Source organism: Hyperolius riggenbachi, chromosome 1 (genome assembly GCF_040937935.1).
Source record: "Hyperolius riggenbachi isolate aHypRig1 chromosome 1, aHypRig1.pri, whole genome shotgun sequence".
Classification (NCBI taxonomy): Eukaryota; Metazoa; Chordata; class Amphibia; order Anura; family Hyperoliidae; genus Hyperolius; species Hyperolius riggenbachi.
In genome coordinates this window covers 669,190,810-669,211,221 of record NC_090646.1, presented here as the reverse complement: position 1 = coordinate 669,211,221, position 20,412 = coordinate 669,190,810, and the positions used below count along the sequence as shown (strand labels likewise).

General features: G+C 45.6%; 1 long non-coding RNA gene across 1 annotated transcript in view; it reads right to left on the bottom strand.

Moving 5' to 3' along the window:
* The window catches only part of LOC137561133 (uncharacterized), a 77,929-nt gene extending 66,523 nt beyond the window's left edge, over nucleotides 1-11,406 (bottom strand). Inside the window, exon 1 of the long non-coding RNA XR_011029877.1 lies at nucleotides 11,199-11,406. This is a non-coding gene — a long non-coding RNA (uncharacterized lncRNA). The remainder of the gene's footprint in view (nucleotides 1-11,198) is intronic.
* Nucleotides 11,407-20,412: the final 9,006 nt, after the last annotated feature.

Below are 20,412 nucleotides of genomic sequence, written 5' to 3'. Positions count from 1 at the left end.
TTACAAGGGATGTTGCAAGGATTGTGAGGTATGTATGGCAAATAGATAAGACCCTTGGTTTACTTAAAGGAGCCATCAGGCGAAAAGGGATAAAATAAGTGGTACTTACCGGGGGCTTCCTCCAGCTCCAAGCTCTCAGGACGTCCCTCACCACAGCTCTGCCCACAGCCATTTGCCGCAGGTCCGTCCCGGTCCCCGGCGATGACGTCAGAGCGACCTCCAATCTCCGCCACGTGGGCTGGAGCGGACTGCGCAAGTCCGCTCCGGCACACGTGGCAGTGATTGACAGCGCCGCTCGCACAGGTGCAGTACAGAGCGACCTGGAGGTCGTTCTGATGTCATCGCCGGGGACCGGGAAGGACCTGCGGCGAACGGCTGCGGGCAGAGCTGTGGTGAGGGACGTCCTGGGAGCTTGGAGCTGGAGGAAGCCCCTGGTAAGTACCACTTATTTTAGCCTTTTTCCCTGATGACTCCTTTAAACAAAACCTGCAATGAAAAAATCCTCCACTGGGGGATACTCACCTTGGGTGGGGGAAGCCTCCGGATCCTATTGAGGCTTCCCCCGTCCTCCTGTGTCCCACGGCAGCGGCAATAAACCTCCCCGAGCAGCGGGGATGTAAATATTTACCTTCCCAGCTCCAGCGCAGGCGCAGTATCGGCTCTCTGCTCAGAGATTGGCGGAAAATAGCCGATCGATTTGGGCCGCTCTGCTGCGCAGGCATAAGTCTCCTGCGCCTGCGCAGTAGAGCAGACCCGGCGGAGATCAGCTATTTCCGCCTATCCCCGTGCTGAGAGCCGCAACAGCTCCCCCGCTGGAGCCAGGGAAGGTAAATAAATCAGTGCTTATCAGCCTTTGTCAGCCTTGTCGAGGAAGGATTCTGGGACACTCCGGGGGAGCCAGCGCTGGACTTCCTTCAGCTACAGGGGTGGGAGAAGCCTCATTGGGACCCAGAGGCTTCCCTCTCCTGAGGTGAGTACCCCCCAGGGGAACTTTTTTTTGTTACAGGTTCTCTTTAATGCCTACATAAACTCAGGCTAACATGGAGAGTATTTTACAGATCCTATTCTGTTCCCGGTATACTCCTGGAGCCTGGAAACAGTTAAATGTATGTTACTGAGCAGAGGGGTGCCCTCAGAGTGATTTTCGGGGGGGGGGGGGGGGAGCACCCAAGGAAAGGGGGGGGGACAAGAGTGAGGGGGTCACTCCCTCTGTAGCTGCTGGACTATTCAAATAACAGTCCGTGGGAAAGTGTATGTGCTCCCAGTCAGCCGCAGGAGATTTGGGCGCACACTGAGTAACTTCGGTGCCGTCAGAAGACGGAGCAGAAGTTACATTTTAAAACACTATAATTCAGCCTCAAGCAATAGCTGGAAGCTGAATTACATCATTCCCCACCATCCATGGCGGCCTGGAGGGGGAATAGTAGTTTACGCCGCCGGGTACCTGTGCAGCAGCAGGATCAGCCATATACCGGCTGTATCCTGCGCCCAAGTCTCCCGGCGGCGATTACATATGTATGCAGACAATCTGGCCCAATAGATAATCATATACAATGAGGCCTGATGAATGGTATTGTACACCCCAAACGAACATGTGTTGTTGCCACTAGAAATGTATTTTTGCTAAACGCCATCAGAAAATTAAGTATTCTTAACTTCGTCAAGCCAGATGATTGATCTTGCTAGTCTCATGAAAATATATGATGAACTTTAATGCTATCTTTGGAAACGGAATCTCTTGGGATAAGAGTCTTTATGAAAAATTCACCTTTTGTATTTTTGAATAAAGTTGTATCGATTTGTTGCAAGATTTCGATGTGCCATGATGTCATTTTTTGATATTCTTGTCCCTTTAATAATCAAGCATTAGATTACGGGTGTGGTGGATCATCCAATTAAGGACATTACAGTTTTTATCCTTTTTCCTTAAAAAGTGTAATCTCAACTATATATTGACTAGAGTGAGGGGTAGACAGATAGAGGAGGAACAGGGAGAAAGGGAGGGAAGGGAAGAGAGAGGAGAGGGGAAACAGGTAGATAGATCAGACAGGGAACTATCAGGGGGTTGTTCCGGTAATGACCATCGAGTAGTGTATGGCATATCTGGTGACATGGCTGACTTTTCTAAGGACAATGGGCCAGAGTTATCAAAGCATTACTGACAGTTTTTTCTTCTAAAACTGCTCTAACCAGCAGATGAACTGTTCTGCATGATAATAAGAAACTTCTCAAATCCTACATAATAGTGGCAGTTTAGAGTGGATTTCTAGAGCTGCACTACAGTTAAGAAAAGTGTAAATCCATCCCTAAACTGCTGCAGATTAAGAAGTGCTTCATAGCAGTTCTACAGATAGTGCAGCAGTGCAAGCTAGGCATAATTTGTGAAGGGATCTTCCCCTCGCACTCAGAGCCTGCTGACAGCAGATGTGTTGGTTACCCCAACAGTAATTTCCCTCACACTCTGCACTGCCTGAGAAACATTCCTAACCTCTCCTATTCCTAAAAGTTTAAGAAGGAATCTGCACTATTTAGTGATTCTTTAGGATGTCTGAGACAATTCTGCACGGATTTCTAAAAACCTACCAATATTTTGTCTCAGACACTCTTGATAAATGTCCCCCAATAACTTTGGATTGACTGCATCAAGAATGAAAATGGTGTTAGTAGTAGCATACAGTAGTTAACTATTCAGCTTTGCTAACAAGGAAAGACCTGTAAGAGTGAACTGTTAGTATGCTAACAATAAGCAAGTGCTGCTATTCTCTCCCAATTTTTTTCTTTATCGAATAATCTTAGATGTCAAAATTGGCAAAAGTTTCACCAAAACTTCAGCCACAACAAGATCACCGCTTAAAGAGAACCCGAGGTGGGTTTGAAAAATATTATCTGCATACCGAGGCTGGATCTGCCTATACAGCCCAGCCTCTGTTGCTATCCCAAACCCCCCTAAGGTCCCCCTGCACTCTGCAATCCCTCATAAATCACAGCCGTGCTGCTGACAAACAGATTGTCAGAGCTGGCTGTGTTTATCTCTATAGTGTCAGTCTGCTGCTCTCCCCGCCTCCTGCAGAACTCCAGTCCCCGCCTGCATCCCTTCCCTCCCCTGCTGATTGGAGGGAAGGGACTGGGGCAGGGACCGGAGCTATGCAGGAGGCGGGGGAGCAGCTGAGACTGACACTACAGATGTAAACACAGCCTCACAGCACGGCTGTGATTTATGAGGGATTGCAGAGTGCAGGGGGACCTTAGTGGGGTTTGGGATAGCAACAGAGGCTGGGCTGTATAGGCAGATCCAGCCTCTGTATGCAGATAACATACTTTAAACACACCTCGGGTTCTCTTTAAAGCGGATCCGAGATGAAAAACTAACTATAACAAGTAACTTGTCTATATATCTTATCTAAAGTTTTGATAGTTTACACAGCATATCCAGCTGCAAACAGCTTCAACAGTTTATGATTATTTATTCCTGTGATACAATGAGGGCAGCCATGTTCTGTTTGTCACATTGTCACAGGCTGAGGGCAGGAGATGCTATCAGCTTGCCTGTGTGTAAACTCAGTCCCCTCTCCTCCTCCCTCCTCCCCGCTGCCTTTGAAATCTCTGGCTAGTAACACCTCCTCCTCCTCCTGCCCAGACTGAGCTCCCATAAGCCCTTGCTACAGTGCCAAGGCACAAAATGAGCTGTTGGCGTGGCTTGTTTAGTTTATAGGGAATTAGAGTATTAAAACAAAACAAAAAAAGTATTTGGCTTGAGGAATGCCCTATAAACTATATGAAAGAAACACAATTATGCAATGAGTAAAAGTTTATCTCGGATCCACTTTAATCATTTTTTCTGAGAAAGGTTCAGAGCTCCTTCCCATTTGACAGCGGCTGTAACAACATGTTGCTGGATCCCTTGGCGGATGCCTATTACCTCCTTTGCACTGAAATGGCAGTAAACAATTCCGTATACATTAACAAATACTGACTGCTGGGAGCGAGCAAACAGCTGTCTCTGTTACCGCATTCTGCCGCACGACGGGAATTATTGCCATCCCCGATATGAACAGAAGAAGACGTTAATATTCCGTTACAGTTCAATCGCAGAGATTGTGCCGTGGCATCAGGACCATCGCTCACGTCTAATATTCCCGGAGGAGGGGTCCGCGTCCGCCGGGGGGCCGCCGCAAAATGACTCGCTCCGAAACGCTGCAATCTATATACATATTCATCATGGCTGATAGGAGTCAATTACCCCTGCGATAGGGGCGCATATTAATTGAATCTAAATTATTAATCACACCAACCTGAGAACTGAAAGGGGAAGATCAGAAAAGAGAAATGAGGCCAGGCATTGTTTAAATAAGCAAGAGGGCATATTTGTGTACTGCGATAGCAGAGTCGCGGCTTCCATATCCAGCGTGATAAACGGTATATCAGCCTTCAACATAGTCTCAAGGATTCTATACACAGTGGTTTGTGTTTGAGAAGCATTTGAAAAAGCGTTTTATTTGCCTTTGATTCACACAAACAAACATTTCATTTGTAATGTGAATAGTGCTTAACCCCCTTGCCGTTCCAATTCTGATGGCAAGGGGGCGGCGCAGCACTTTTTTTTATTTCTTTTTTTTAAATCATGTAACGAGCCCAGGGCTCGCTACATGAAAGCCACTGACAGGCGACATCCCCCCACCCACTCCGATCGCTTCCGGCGATCAGAGTAAGCAGGAAATCCCGTTCAGAACGGGATTTCCTGCAGGGCTTCCCCCGTCGCCATGGCGACGGGGCGGGATGACGTCACCGACGTCGGGACGTCAGAGGGAATCCCGATCCACCCCTAAGCGCTGCCTGGCACTGATTGGCCAGGCTGCACAAGGGGTCTGGAGGGGGGGGGGGGGGGGCGGCGCAGCGCGGCGGGTAGAGGCGGTCATTGAGCTATGCACGCAGCTAGCAAAGTGCTAGCTGCGTGCAGTAAAAAAAAATTTGTGAAAATCGGCCCAGCGTGGCCGGAAAAATTCTTCTGTGCAGGTTACCCCTAGCTGAGCTCGGGATAATCGGCAAGAAGGTTAAAGGGGAACTTCAGCCTAAACAAACATACTGTCATTAGGTTAAATTAAGTTATGTTAATTAATATAGATAGGTAATATAATCTCTTACCCACCCTTTAAAAGAAGCAGCCATCTTTTTCATGGAGGCAGCCATCTTTTTGGTTGAAAAGAGGTGACAGGGAGCATAAGATACAGTTCCAACTGTCCTGTGTCCTGATCACCCCTCCCAGCTGCACACACTAGGCTTCAAATCTCAAATTCAAAATAGAAAAAAAAATTGCACCAAAACAGCAGCAGCAGAACAACAACATGAAAAATCCCATCATGCTTTGCACAGCATCACAGGAAAAACGCCCGGGCAGTTTTCTTCTGTGCAGCTAAAAATGAGGCTTGGGTAAGAAAAACAAAGTTCTGAAGCTGTGAAACTGTTAAAGAAACACCAAGCCTTTTTAGTGCTGCTGAGTAGATTTTTAACCACTTGACCACCTATCCCCTTATGGATCAGAGCAATTTTTGCCTTTCCGCGCTCCTCCTTTTCTTTTGCCAATAACTTGATCACTAAAAAAAGATCTATCTCTTGTTTTGTTTTGTTTTTCACCTTCAATTAGGCTTTCTTTGGGTAGCACATTTTGCTGAGAATTATTTTTTTCTAAATGCATAATAATGGAAATAATAAGAACATTTCTCGGTTTTCTGACATTATAGCTTTAAAATAAAGCGTTCTACTGTGTATAAAACCCACACATTTTATTTGTCAATTTGTCCCGGTCATTGCAATGTTTACAATATTTCCATAGTACAATGTATGGTGCCAATATTTTATTTAGAAATAAAGATGCATTTTTTCAGTTTGCATCCATCACTATTTACAAGCCCATATTTTAAAAAAAATACCTATACCCTCTTGACATCTATCTATATATATAATAGAGTAAGTGCCTCAACCTTCAAGCAAGAAGAAGAAGTAGCGCCCTGCCCCCAGGGCCGGTCCAAGCAAGAAGAAGGGGCTGGTCCAAGCAAGAAGAAGAAGTAGTGTCATATCAAACCAAGGGCAAAGAGGGATCATTTGCATATTCAGTAGCAGTGCATTGTGGGTAACCACAAATGTTCACTTGTAGCTGAATTATTGCAGATTTGCTTCTGTTTTAAGAAGGAAAATTACACCAAGCTTTGCTTTTTTTAGTAGGAGGGCTTTTTGGTCTCTCTTATCCTCCTATACATTCTTAGTAGTTTGGGTCACCCTGAGCTGCTTGGTTACTCTGTTGTACTGGTCCAAGCCCTATCTCATACAGCCGTATCAATCCCTGCCATGTACTGATGAGGACCAAAAGTCTGAAACAGGTTGTCACATGTGGGTTTGATATGACTGTGTAAAATTTAAAGCTATAGGCTTGCTTGACTTACCAAAGGTGAAAAGGAATAATTTGCATATTTAGTAGCAGTGCATTGTGGGTAACCACAAATGTTCACTTATAGCTGAATTATTGCAGATTTTCTTCTGTTTTAAGAAGGCAAATTACACCAAGCTTTGATTTTTTTAGTAGAAGGTCTTTTTGGTCTATTTTATCCCCTATACATTCTTAGTAGTTTGGGTCACCCTGAGCTGCTTGGTTACTCTGTTGTACTGGTCCAAGCCCTATCTCATACAGCCATATCAATCCCTGCCATGTACTGATGAGGACCAAAAGTCTGAAACAGGCTTTCTACATGTGGGTTTGATATGATTGTGCAAAATTTAAAGCTATAGGCTTGCTATACACCAGCGGCTCTGGATGCTTGCTTGGCTTACCAAGGGGGAAAAGGGGTAAGTTGCATATTTAGTAGCAGTGCATTGTGGGTAACCACAAATGTTCACCTATAGCTGAATTTTTGCAGATTTCCTTCTGCTTTAAAAAGGCAAATTACACCAATACAGCGTGCGGCATTGCAGGAAGTGAGGACAGTGGAACGCACGATGGAACACGGAAGAGGTGAGTCATCCCCGCCCGCTGTCTCTTACTAATAGTGGCGGCTGCTACTGTGCTTAAGCAGGAGGGGGAGCGCACATGGGGGACCAAGGTGAGGGTTCCTGCTGAGCTTAAGCTGGAGGTAGAGCACACATGGGGGACCCAGTTGAGGGGGGTGTCCAACCCCCCTCCCCGCCACTGTGCCCAACACCCCCTTCCTGCCCTCTACCATCTTATGTGGCGTATGCTACGCCGTGGGTCAGTTAGTACATATTAAAAAAGTTCAGTTCCCATTCATTGATCAGCCCTCTAAGGGGCTGCGATGAGTACCCACACCGGAGTGCGCGTGGGAGCGAGCGGCGGCCATCCACCACAATAGACGCATATCTACGTCCCTGGTACTTCAGATGAAGTTTCCCATGGAGTAGATGCACTGCACAGGGTGCAGTGAGTGGTTAATTTGCATTTGAGTAGTGTTTGGCTACAGCCATCATTCAGTACAGTCAGCTATGAAGGTCAAATGCAGGGTAATAGGACAGCCTGTGTTCATAAAAATGGAAAGTGAAGCAAAAACACCATTTACATGCACGTAAGGTCCCATTTAAAACTACTGTGAATGTTACACTGGGGCGTATTTGGAAATGCCAGAAACAAACAGGAGCAGCAGCGGTTCTAGATAAAATGTGGCCCCGGGCAAAAGTTAACAACACTATTGAAGTAGTAGATCCTCCTCTACCCAAAGGTCAGTCTTTTTTGTGAACAGAGATGGACATTTAAGCCTCTTTTCTATGAGCAATTGAACTGTGTGCTCAGCAAGCAGGCAGCAGTGAGCAGTTACCAGGCAGCAGTGAGCAGTTACCAGGCAGCAGTGAGCAGTTACCAGGCAGCAGTGAGCAGTTACCAGGCAGCAGTTAGCAGTTAGCAGTTACCAGGCAGCAGTTAGCAGTTACCAGGCAGCAGTTAGCAGTTACCAGGCAGCAGTTAGCAGTTACCAGGCAGCAGTTAGCAGTTACCAGGCAGCAGTTAGCAGTTACCAGGCAGCAGTGAGCAGTTGCCAGGCAGCAGTGAGCAGTTGCCAGGCAGCAGTGAGCAGTTACGAGGCAGCAGTGAGCAGTTACCAGGCAGCAGTGAACAGTTACGAGGCAGCAGTGAGCAGTTACCAGGCAGCAGTGAGCAGTTACCAGGCAGCAGTGAGCAGTTACCAGGCAGCAGTGAGCAGTTACCAGGCAGCAGTGAGCAGTTACCAGGCAGCAATGAGCAGCAGTGAGAGCTTTTGAGGCATTTCAATGCCTATCAACTGTCCATGGAAAAGACAGACTGTTGATAGGCAGTGAAATGCCTCTCAAACTCTCACAACTGCTTGCTGCTGCCTGGTAACTGCTTACCGCCAGGGTCGGACTGGGACCCTGGGGGCCCACCAGAGAAATTTCAACCTGGGGCCCACACATCCCATTACTGCGGTGAAAAAAGGAACATGACCATGCATCGGAAGGTGGGCGTGGTCATGATGCATCATGGACAGGGCCAAATGTACATGAACTTAGCAGCATTGTAATGAAGAAACACTGCTACCCAGTAAAACTTTGCATAGAGTCCCCCTTTAATATAATGTCCCAGTTGCCATACATATGACATGGATTAGATTGTGAGCTCCTCTGAGGACAGTCAGTGACACGACTATGTCAATTAATCTAAGTCAATAAATCTAAGAATCTAAGGCCTCCTTTCCACGGACTGCTGATAGGCAGTGAAATGCCTCTCAAACTCTCTCAACTGCTTACTGCTGCCTGGTAACTGCTTGTTGCTGCATGATAACTGCTTACTTCTGCCTGGTAACTGCTTGCTGAGCACACAGCTCAACAGTTCGTGGAAAGGAGGCCTCAGTCAATCTAAAATCAAGGTGGGTGGCCTAATATCAATTACCTGGAGGGTGGGTGGCCTAATATCCATTACCAGGTGGGTGGGCTAATATCAATTACTAGGTGGGTGGGCTAATATCAATTACTAGGTGGGTGGGCTAATATCAATCACCTGGAGGGTGGGCTAATATCAATTACCAGGTGGGTGGGCTAATATCAATTACCTGGAGGGTGGGCTAATATCAATTACCAGGTGTGGGTGGGCTAATATCAATTACCAGGTGTGGGAGGGCTAATATCAATTACCAGGTGGGTGGGCTAATATCAATTACCTGGAGGGTGGGCTAATATCAATTACCTGGAGGGTGGGCTAATATCAATTACCTGGAGGGTGGGCTAATATCAATTACCTGGAGGGTGGGCTAATATCAATTACCTGGAGGGTGGGCTAATATCAATTACCAGGTGTGGGAGGGCTAATATCAATTACCAGGTGGGTGGGCTAATATCAATTACCTGGAGGGTGGGCTAATATCAATTACCTGGAGGGTGGGCTAATATCAATTACCTGGAGGGTGGGCTAATATCAATTACCTGGAGGGTGGGCTAATATCAATTACCTGGAGGGTGGGCTAATATCAATTACCTGGAGGGTGGGCTAATATCAATTACCTGGAGGGTGGGTGGGCTAATATCAATTACCAGGTGGGTGGGCTAATATCAATTACCAGGTGGGTGGGCTAATATCAATTACCAGGTGGGTGGGCTAATATCAATTACCAGGTGGGTGGGCTAATATCAATTACCTGGAGGGTGGGCTCACACAAGCCTTATGCCTAGTACACACTAGCAATTTTGATGGATCAATCATTGGTCAATTTTACCACCTCCATGTAGTATAAGGGCCAAACAAATTTTCAATTCTATGCAGATTATATAGGTAAATGGTCATACTACATGGAGGTGGTAAAATTGACCAATGATTGATCCATCAAAATTGCTAGTGTGTACTAGGCATAAGTAAGGCAGGGTGGGTGATCTAATAAGTGAGCTTACACTTTGAAACGTCTTATGTACATAGGCAAAAGAGGTTAGTATGTTAGTATTAGGCAGAGTAAAGGTTAGTGTCAAGGTGGCCATTAACGATACAATTCTCCAGATGATCGACCATCTGATTCGATCGTAATATCGATCGGAAACAATCATTCAAGATCACTAACAGAAGTAATGATGCTAACCAATTTGATCAGACCAATGAAATTGATCCAGAAAATGAATCTATTCCATTAATCTGATCAAATTGCATAGAAGCTTTCATTCCGCTAGTGGGACCGAACGATCATCTCCAAAAGATATTGAGATTAGGTGATCGTCTGGAGAATTGTATCGCTAATGATCATTAGCAGAGGAGAGAAAAATAAATGCAATGCAGGTAGGTAATCCACACAAATAGATGTGTTAAATGGATAGGACTTACTGCAATTCAGTGACAATAACTGCACAAAATAATCATAAATAAAAAGTGCAAATGCTATAATCATACACCAGGAATACAATAAACTGCATAGCATGAAAGTGCAAACAATACATTGTTGTAAACTAAAAGAAAATACAAAGGGCTCTATTCTCAAAGAGCCAAAAGTACCGCAAAATTTTACCGGTAAATTCCCGCCAGCGGTAAACTCCGCATTTTTTCAGCATTCACTAACATTTTCCGCATGTTTGCCGCATGCGGGAAAAAAGATGCGGAAACGGCCATTATTCATGCGGGAATCATGCGGTAAAAAGGTCGCATGAAAAAGTGTTTAAAAAAAAAAAGTTAAAGTCCACCAAGCACAGCCCTTAAGCCTCCACACTTCATTAAAGTCAATGGGATGCGGAATATATCACCTACTACTTGTAGGTGATAAAAATTCGGTAATTAACGAAGAAATGATGCGCCTGAACATCTTTGAGAATTGATCTTTTATTGCGGAAAATACCGACTTTTGCGGAAATTTTACCGCATGAATCCTGCACTTTTATCACACTTTTTCCGCATGCGGAAAAAACATGCGGAACATTTTGAGAATCCCAACTTGCCGGTATTTTGGGTGCAAACTTCCCGCATGTACTTTACCGCATGCGGGAAGTCTTTGAGAATAGAGCCCAAAAAGAGGGATGAATAGTGTGAGAATTCTCCAGACAGGAAAGAGTGGAGATAGGGAGTTGTGTGAACTACAATAGAGAGAAGAGCTGACAGCTATTTCAGGCTCAGCTCAGTGCTGGGACAGGAGAGTGTGTGCACGGAGGGGAGGAGAAGTGTAGTGTCTGCAGCACTGACAGGCAGGAGGTAGCCAGAGGGTGATATAAAAGAATACCTGCTGGCAATGGCATTCCGTGGAGGAGGCAGATCAGCTGGACCAAAGACATGTCTGTGCAGGCTGATTCAAATTAGCCGCGTTGTTGCAGCTTTCTCCTCACTGCTGTGCACGTGGGGGGCAGGGCCTCTTCCAGTAACCAGAGTGACTCTCGTCTCTGGCTGTATTCCCATCTCTGTCTGCTGTAGAGCGGAGGGGTGGAGCCACGCCCACTTGCTGTGTTTTCTCTGTTCAGCCGGAACTATAAACTAATTGCCGGCTGGAGACAGAGAGCGCAGGGAGGCGGAAGGTTAAAATAGTCCCTTAGCCTGCCTGCGCAGCGTCTCTGCAACAATCTTCTGGGGGGTGATTTTACTTATTGAAATGGCCCAGCCAGGGCTGCATTAAAGAAGATATTAAAACACATGTAGCCAGAAAACGCGCCCCGTCTATGGGCCCCATAGTTATCCCTACGCCACTGGCCCTGGGGCCCACTGGAGATGTGGAGGCGGGGCCCACCGACCAAAACATCGGCACTTCGCTGGGTCAGTACGACGCTGCTTACCGCTGCCTGGTAACTACTCACTGCTGCCTGGTAACTGCTTGTTGCTGCCTGATAACTGCTCACTGCTGCCTGGTAACTGCTTGCTGAGCAAACAGTTCGTGGAAAAGAGGCCTTATAGTCAGGGGGAGGAATTTGAGCAGTAGTTTAAGGTTAGGCAGAATGTTAAAGTTAAGCCTTTTCCACGGGCAGTTGATAGGCAGTGAAATTCCTCTCAAACTCTCACAACTACTCACTGCTGCCTGGTAACTGCTCACTGCTGCCTGGTAACTGCTTGTTGCTGCCTGACGAGTGCTGTAGTAACAGCACAGGAGATTTGGGCGCAGTCTGCGCCACCGATAGGAATTGCGACTATATCGGCGCACAGTGAGTAACTTCGACGCCGTCAGACGGAGCTGAAGATGGAGCTGAAGTTACTTTTAAAACACTTTCAAAACAGCAATAGCTGGAAGACTAAATACATCCTTCCCCACTATCCACGTGGACCTGGAGGGGGGATAGTAAGTAACGCCGCCGGGACTAGTGCAGCAGCAGGGTTAGCCATATAGCGGCTGTATCCTGCGCCCAATACTCCCGGCAGCGATTTCATAGGTATGCGCTGCCTGGTATCTGCCTACTGCTGTCTGGTGGTAACTGCTTGCTGAGCACCCAGCTCAACAGTCCGTGGAAAAGAGGCCTTAGCTATGTAGGTGGGCAGAAAAAAGGTAGCGATGAAGAATCCAATAGGATTAGGGTCTCCATGAGCTGCATGTGCTCCCCATCAGTGTGCTTAGCATTGCTAGACTATTTGTGCATATTGCTGTGCAGCTGTGTGTGCATTGCTATACATTTTCACGAGCTTTCATTTGTAAGGAAATACCAGAGCTACTCATTAGCATAGACATCTGTTACACATCATTTGAATGTAAGCATGAAAGGTGACACAAATGCAGAGTCTACATATTGCGTCCGCAGCATGTACGATGTCTGCAGAAATGTATGCAGTGGTGCATGGGCCCTACACACTGCTCTAACACATTTACTATTAGGCCCAGTGCACACCGAGCGGTTTTTGGAGCGATCCGCCGGCTGCATCCGCCTGGAAAAATGCTTGGCTAATGTATTGCAATGGGATGGTGCGCACCGGCGGTTTGAGGTTTTTGCCAAGCCGCAAACGCGCCTCCTGCTGCGCGTTTGCGGTTTGCAAAAAAACCTCAAACCGCCGGTGTGCACCACACATTGAAATACAATAGCCAAGCGTTTTCACTGGCTGACGCGGCTGGTGGATCGCATACAAAATCCGCTTGGTGTGCACCCGGCCAAATATCTGCTCTCTGCTTCCAAAACCGCTAGCATTTTGACGATCTGCTAGCGGTTTTAGTGTGCACTGGGCCTTACTCTGGCATGCAGGTATAGTAGATAGCACTTTCTCTTTGCAGTGCTAGTAGGTCCTCTATTCGAACCTGAGCCAGAACACTATCTGCATGGAGTTGTATGTTCTCCCCATTTCCTCTGGGTACTCTGGATTCCTCCCACCCCTCCAAAACATGATGGAAAGTTATTTGTCTCCCGTTCCCAAACAAAAAAATTGTGCAATGTAAATGCTGCAGTGCTACATAATAATAATAATAATAGGGTAGGACATTACACTATGACTATGGTAGGATTAGATTGTGAGCTCCTCTGAGGACACAGGGCAGTCAGTGACATCAGTGACAGTCAGTGCTATATAAATACATAATAATAATAATATGGTAGGACATTAGACTATGACTATGGTAGGATTAGAGTGTGAGCTCCTCTGAGGACAGTCAGTGACATGGCTATGTACTCTGTAATGTGCTGCAGAAGATGTCAGTGCTATATAAATACATAATAATAATATGGCAGGACATTAGACTGTGACTATGGTAGGATTAGAGCGTGAGCTCCTCTGAGGACAGTCAGTGACATGACTATGTACCCTGTAATGTGCTGCAGAAGATGTCAGTGCTATATAAATACATAATCATAATATGGTAGGACATTAGACTATGACTATGGTAGGATTAGATTGTGACCTCCTCTGAGGACAGTCAGTGACATGGCTATGTACTCTGTACAGTGCTGCAGGAGATGTCAGTGCTATATAAATACATAATAATAATATGGTAGGACATTAGACTATGACTATGGTAGGATTAGAGTGTGAGCTCCTCTGAGGACAGTCAGTGACATGGCTATGTACTCTGTAATGTGCTGCAGGAGATGCCAGTGCTAAATAAATACATAATAATAATATGGTAGGACATTAGGCTATGACTATGGTAGAGATTAGATTGTGAGCTCCTCTGAGGACAGTCAGTGACATGACTATGTACTCTGTAATGTGCTGCAGGAGATGTCAGTGCTATATAAATACATAATAATAATAATAGGGTAGGACATTAGACTATGACTATGGTAGGATTAGAGTGTGAGCCCCTCTGAGGACAGTCAGTGACATGACTATGTACTCTGTAATGTGCTGCAGGAGATGTCAGTGCTATATAAATACATAATAATAATAGGGTAGGACATTAGACTATGACTATGGTAGGATTAGAGTGTGAGCCCCTCTGAGGACAGTCAGTGACATGACTATGTACTCTGTAATGTGCTGCAGGAGATGTCAGTGCTATATAAATACATAATAATAATATGGTAGGACATTAGGCTATGACTATGGTAGGATTAGATTGTGAGCTCCTCTGAGGACAGTCAGTGACATGACTATGTACTCTGTAATGTGCTGCAGGAGATGTCAGTGATATATAAATACAAAATAATAATATGGTAGGACATTAGACTATGACTATGGTAGGATTAGAGTGTGAGCTCCTCTGAGGACAGTCAGTGACATGACTATGTACTCTGTAATGTGCTGCAGGAGATGTCAGTGCTACTGTATCTAAATCTATATATATAAAATCGGATGTGTGTGTGTGTGTATGTTTGTGCCACGATCTCGCAAAAACGGCTTGACCGATTTGAACGAAACTTGGTATACAGATCCCTTACTACCTGGGATGATATGTTCTGGGGGTCTCGCGGCCCCCCTGCACACTTGAGCGGAGCTACAAACAGCAAATCAGATTTTACCCATTCATGTCAATGGAAAAAATGGAAAAGGCTGCCATTCTCATAGTAATAAAGCCAGAGTCCCCACACTTGGCACAGTTGGTCACTTGGTGACCATGTTTCCAATCCCAGGAAAAGTGGGCGGAGCAAAAAAACAGCCAATGAAATTGCAGCCATATATTTTAATTGGGAAAATGTAAACTGCAGCCAATCTTAGACTGTTAATCGCAGGGTTTTCAAACTTGCCACACTTGGTCACTGGGTGAATGGGATTAAGATTCAGGAAAGTGGGTGGAGCCTACAACAGCAAATCAAAATTCACCTATTGATTTTCAAGGGGAATATTTAAACTGCTGCCATTCTTACACTGTTAATAGCAGAGGCTTCAAACTTGCTACAGTCGGTCATTGGGTGACTGGGTCCAAATTCACTAAAGGGGCGTGGCCACAAACAGCCAATAAGATTTCCTTGGTGGATAAACTGCTTCCATTCGCACATTTTTGATGCCAGGAACCTGAAAGCTCACAAACTTGGTCATTGAGTGACTGTGTGTCAAGGTTACAAAAAGTGGGTGGAGCCAAAAACAAATTTTACTGGGAAAATATAAACTGCAGCCATTCTTACACTGTTAAAGGCAGGGTTGTCAAACCTTGCACAGTTGGTCACTGGGTGAATGAGATTAAGATTTTGGAAAGTGGGTGGAGCTTACAATAGCCAATAAAAATTCACCTTTTGATTTTCAAAGGGAATATTTAAACGACTACCATTCTTATACTGTTAATAGCAAATGCAACTTGACACAATTGGCCACTGGGTGACTGGGATTATTATTCAGAAATGTGGGTGGAGACTACAACAGCCAATCAAAATTCACCTATTGGTTTTCAAGGGGAATATTTACATTGCTATCATTCTTACACTGTTAATTGCAGAGGCCTCAAACCTGATACAATCAATAATTGGCTGACTGGGGTCAAAATTCACTAAAGGGGGTGGAGCCACAAACAGCCAATCAGATTTGTTAGATTGATTTCAGCCACTCTGTTATTGGCAGGGTTCTCAAACTTGATGCAGTTGGCCACTGGGTGACTGGGATTAATATTCAGGAAAGTGGGTGGAGCCTACAGCAGCTAATCAAAATTAACCTTTTGATTTTCAAGGGGAATATTTACATTGCTGCCATTCATACACTCTTAATGGCAGAGGCCTCAAATCTGGTACAGTCAGTCACTGGCAGACTGGGGTTTAAATGCTGAAAAGGGAGCGGGCCAAAAACAGATTTGTTTAATTGCAATGGGAAAATGCAACTTATTGATGCCAAAGACCCCACATCTCATAAACTTGGTCATTGAGTGACTGCATGTGAAGGTTAGACACTACACAACTAACTTTTTACATGGGAAAATATAAATTGCAGCTTTCTTACACTGTTAATGGCAGGGTTCTTAAACTTGACACAGTTGGTCACTGGGTGACTGGGATTAATATTCAGAAAAGTAGGTGGAGCCTTCAAGAGCCAATCAAAATTCACTTATTGATTTTCAAGGGGAATATTGAAACTGCTGCCATTCTTACACTGTTAGGGCTCGTTTCCACTATAGCGAATCCGCATGCGAGCACTGCATGCGGAGTCGCATACTTAATGTTAGTGGATGGGGCTGTTTCCATGTGTGCGGCGGCGACGTTTTTCAGTGCGGGCAAAATCTGCACGACAGGGTCGTGCAGATTCGCGTGCGGCAGGAATGCGGGCGAATCGCCGCTAATGTATTCAATAAGGAAATCGCATGCGGCTTTGTCATGCGGATTTCCCCGCGATTTCGCATGCAATTTCGCATGAAAGCCAATGGAACTTAACACAGGCAGTGACATGGTTAAATTCGCATGGCTCCTTGCCATGCGAAATCGCGGGTAAATCCGCATGGGGAAATGTGATTTCTTCAGCGGTGGAATCCAGGCGATTCCGCACCGCTACAGTGGAAACGAGCCCTTAATGCCAGAGGCCTCAAACCTGCTACAGTCGGTCGTTCAAATTCACTAAAGGGGTGGAGCCACAAACAGTCACATTTCTTTTCTGGATAAACTGCTTCCATTAGCACAATTTTGATGCCAGGAACCCGAAAGCTCACAAACTTGCTCATTGAGTGACTGTGAATCAAGGTTACAAAAACTGGATGGAGTCAAACACAGATTTCTCTGGGAGAATGTAAACTGCAGCCTTTCTTCACTGTTAATGGCAGGGTTCTCAAACTTTGCACAGCTGATTACTGGGTGACTTGGATTATTATTCAGAAAAGTGGGTGGAGCCTACAAAAGCCAATCAAAATTCACCTGCTGATTTTCAAGGGGAATATTACAATTGCTGCCATTCTTGCACTGTTGGTCATTGAGTTACTGAGGTTCAAATTCAGAAAAGGGGACAGAGCCACAAACAGCCAATCAGATTTGTTTCATTTCACTAGGAAAATACAAATTAATGCTAAAGACCCAAAGCTCGCAAACATGGTCATTGAGTGACTGTGTGTCCAGGTTACAAAAAGCAGGCGGAGCCAAAAACAAATTTCACTGGGAAAATATAAACTGCATCCATTCTTACACCGTTAATGGCAGGGTCATTAACTGGGAAAATGTAAACTGCAGCCCTTCTTCACTGTTAATGGCAGGGATCTCAAACTTTGCCCAGATGGTCACTGGGTGACTGAGATTAATATTCAGGGAAGTGGGTGGAGCCTATACTAGCCAATCAAAATTCACCTGTTGATTTTCAAGTGGAATATTTTTCATTTGCTGCCATTTTTACACTGGTAATAGCAGATGCCTCAAACCTGCTATAGTTGGTCATTGGGTGACTGGGGTTCAAATGCTGGAGAGGGGGTGAAGCCACAAACAGCCAATCTGATTTGTTTAATTTCTATCGGAATATACAAATTATTGATGCTAAAGACCCCAAAGCTCACAAACTTGGTCATTGAGTGTTTGTGCGTTAGGGTTAGAAAAAGTGGGCAGGGCCCAAATCAGTAAAATACATACACGGGCAATGCCGGGTCTTCAGTGGGTGGAGACAAATACAAATTTCACTGGGAAAATGTAAGCTGCAGCCATTCTTAGACTGTTAATGGCAGGGATCTCAAACTTTGCACAGTTGGTCACTGGATGACTGGGATTAATATTCAGAAAAGTGGTTGGAGCCTACAAAAGTGAATCAAACTTCACCTATTGCTTCTCAGGGGTAATATTTAATTGCTGCCATTCTTGCACTGTTAATGGCACAGGCCTCAAACCTGGTACAGTTGGTCATTGGGTGACTGGGGTTCAAATTCAGAAATGTGGGTGGAGCCACAAACAGCCAATCAGATGTTTTTCATTTCAATGCAAATTATTGATGCAAAAGAACACAAAGCTCACAAACTTGGTCAGTGAGTAATTGTGTGTTAGGGTTAAAAAAAGTGGGAGGAGCCAACACCAGCCAAATACCTACCCGGGCAACGCTGGGCAACAGTGGCGGCTCCAGGAATTTTTTTTAGGGGGTGCTATGCAGGTGCTGGACCAATTTCCGGGGGAGCTGACGACCGCGGCAAAAAATGGGTGTGGCTACAACCTCGCGCGCCGCGGCAAAAATGGGCGTGGTCATGACCGGATGAGGGCGGGGCTAACTGTAATTTAAAGTGAACCCAGGGTGAGAGAGTGATATTGTGGCTGCCATATTTATTTCCTTTTAAACAATTTTAGTTGCCTGGCAGCCCTGCTGATCTATTTGGCTGTAGTAGTGAACTGAATTACACCAGAAACAAGCATGCAGCTAATCTTGTCAGTTCTGACAATATTGTCAGAAACCCCTGACCTGCTGCATGCTTGTTCAGGGTCTATGGTTGAAAGAATTAGAGGCAGAGGACCAACACGGCAGCCAGGCAGCTGGTATTACTTAAAAGGAGATAAATATGGCAGCCTCAATATTATTCTCACCTCGGGTTCCCTTTAAAAGTGCAACGCAAAGACAGAGGGCCCAAGTTTTGGTGACCCTTTTCCCAGAAAATTCACATAATTGTGCAGGTGTTCTCAAGAAAATACACGTAATGTGAGCAGATTTTAACAAAAAACACGTCCAATGACCCCAATATGCACAATCGTTATCAGATATGGCCCCAATATGCACCATCGTTATCAGATATGGCCCCAATATGCACAATCGGTAGCAGATATGGTCCCAATATGCACAATCGGTAGCAGATATGGTCCCAATATGCACAATTGGTAGCAGATATGGCCCCAATATGCACAATCGGTAGCAGATATGGTCCCAATATGTACAATCGGTAGCAGATATGGTCCCAATATGCACAATCAGTAGCAGATATGGTCCCAATATGCACAATCGGTAGCAGATATGGTCCCAATATGCACAATCGGTAGCAGATATGATCCCAATATGCACAATCGGTAGCAGATATGGTCCCAATATGCACAATCGGTAGCAGATATGGTCCCAATATGCACAATCGGTAGCAGATATGGCCCCAATATGCACAATCGGTAGCAGATATGGCCCCAATATGCACAATCGGTAGCAGATATGGCCCCAATATGCACAATCGGTAGCAGATATGGCCCCAATATGCACAATCGGTAGCAGATATGGCCCCAATATGCACAATCGGTAGCAGATATGGCCCCAATATGCACAATCGGTAGCAGATATGGCCCCAATATGCACAATCGGTAGCAGATATGACTCCAATATGCACAATCGGTAGCAGATATGACCCCAATATGCACAATCGGTAGCAGATATGACCCCAATATGCACAATCGGTAGCAGATATGACCCCAATATGCACAATCGGTAGCAGATATGACCCTAATATGCACAATCGGTAGCAGATATGACCCCAATATGCACAATCGGTAGCAGATATGACCCCAATATGCACAATCGGTAGCAGATATGACCCCAATATGCACAATCGGTAGCAGATATGACCCCAATATGCACAATCGGTAGCAGATATGACCCCAATATGCACAATCGGTAGCAGAAATGACCCCAATATGCACAATCGGTAGCAGATATGACCCCAATATGCACAATCGGTAGCAGAAATGACCCCAATATGCACAATCGGTAGCAGAAATGACCCCAATATGCACAATCCGTAGCAGATATGACCCCCCCCCAATATGCACAATCCGTAGCAGATATGACCCCAATATGCACAATCCGTAGCAGATATGACCCCAATATGCACAATCCGTAGCAGATATGACCCCAATATGCACAATCCGTAGCAGATATGGCCCCAATATGCACAATCAGCATCACCTGAAAAAGAAAAGAAAAACCCATTTACTCATCTACAGCCAGAAGACCTTCTTTCCCGACCTCCTGTCCCGACCTCCTTGTTGTGGCGCGCAGCGCCCGCGTGCCCACGATCCTCTTCCTTCCCGACGTCACGACGAGACTTCCTGCCTGCATACTGAGAGCAGGGCTACGGGAAAATGGCCGCCCGAAGCCATGCACTGCAGACTCGAAGTCTGCAGAACAGGGCTCCGGGCGGCCATCTTACCGTAGCCCTGCCTGCTGCTCCGTGCTGCCGCTGTGTG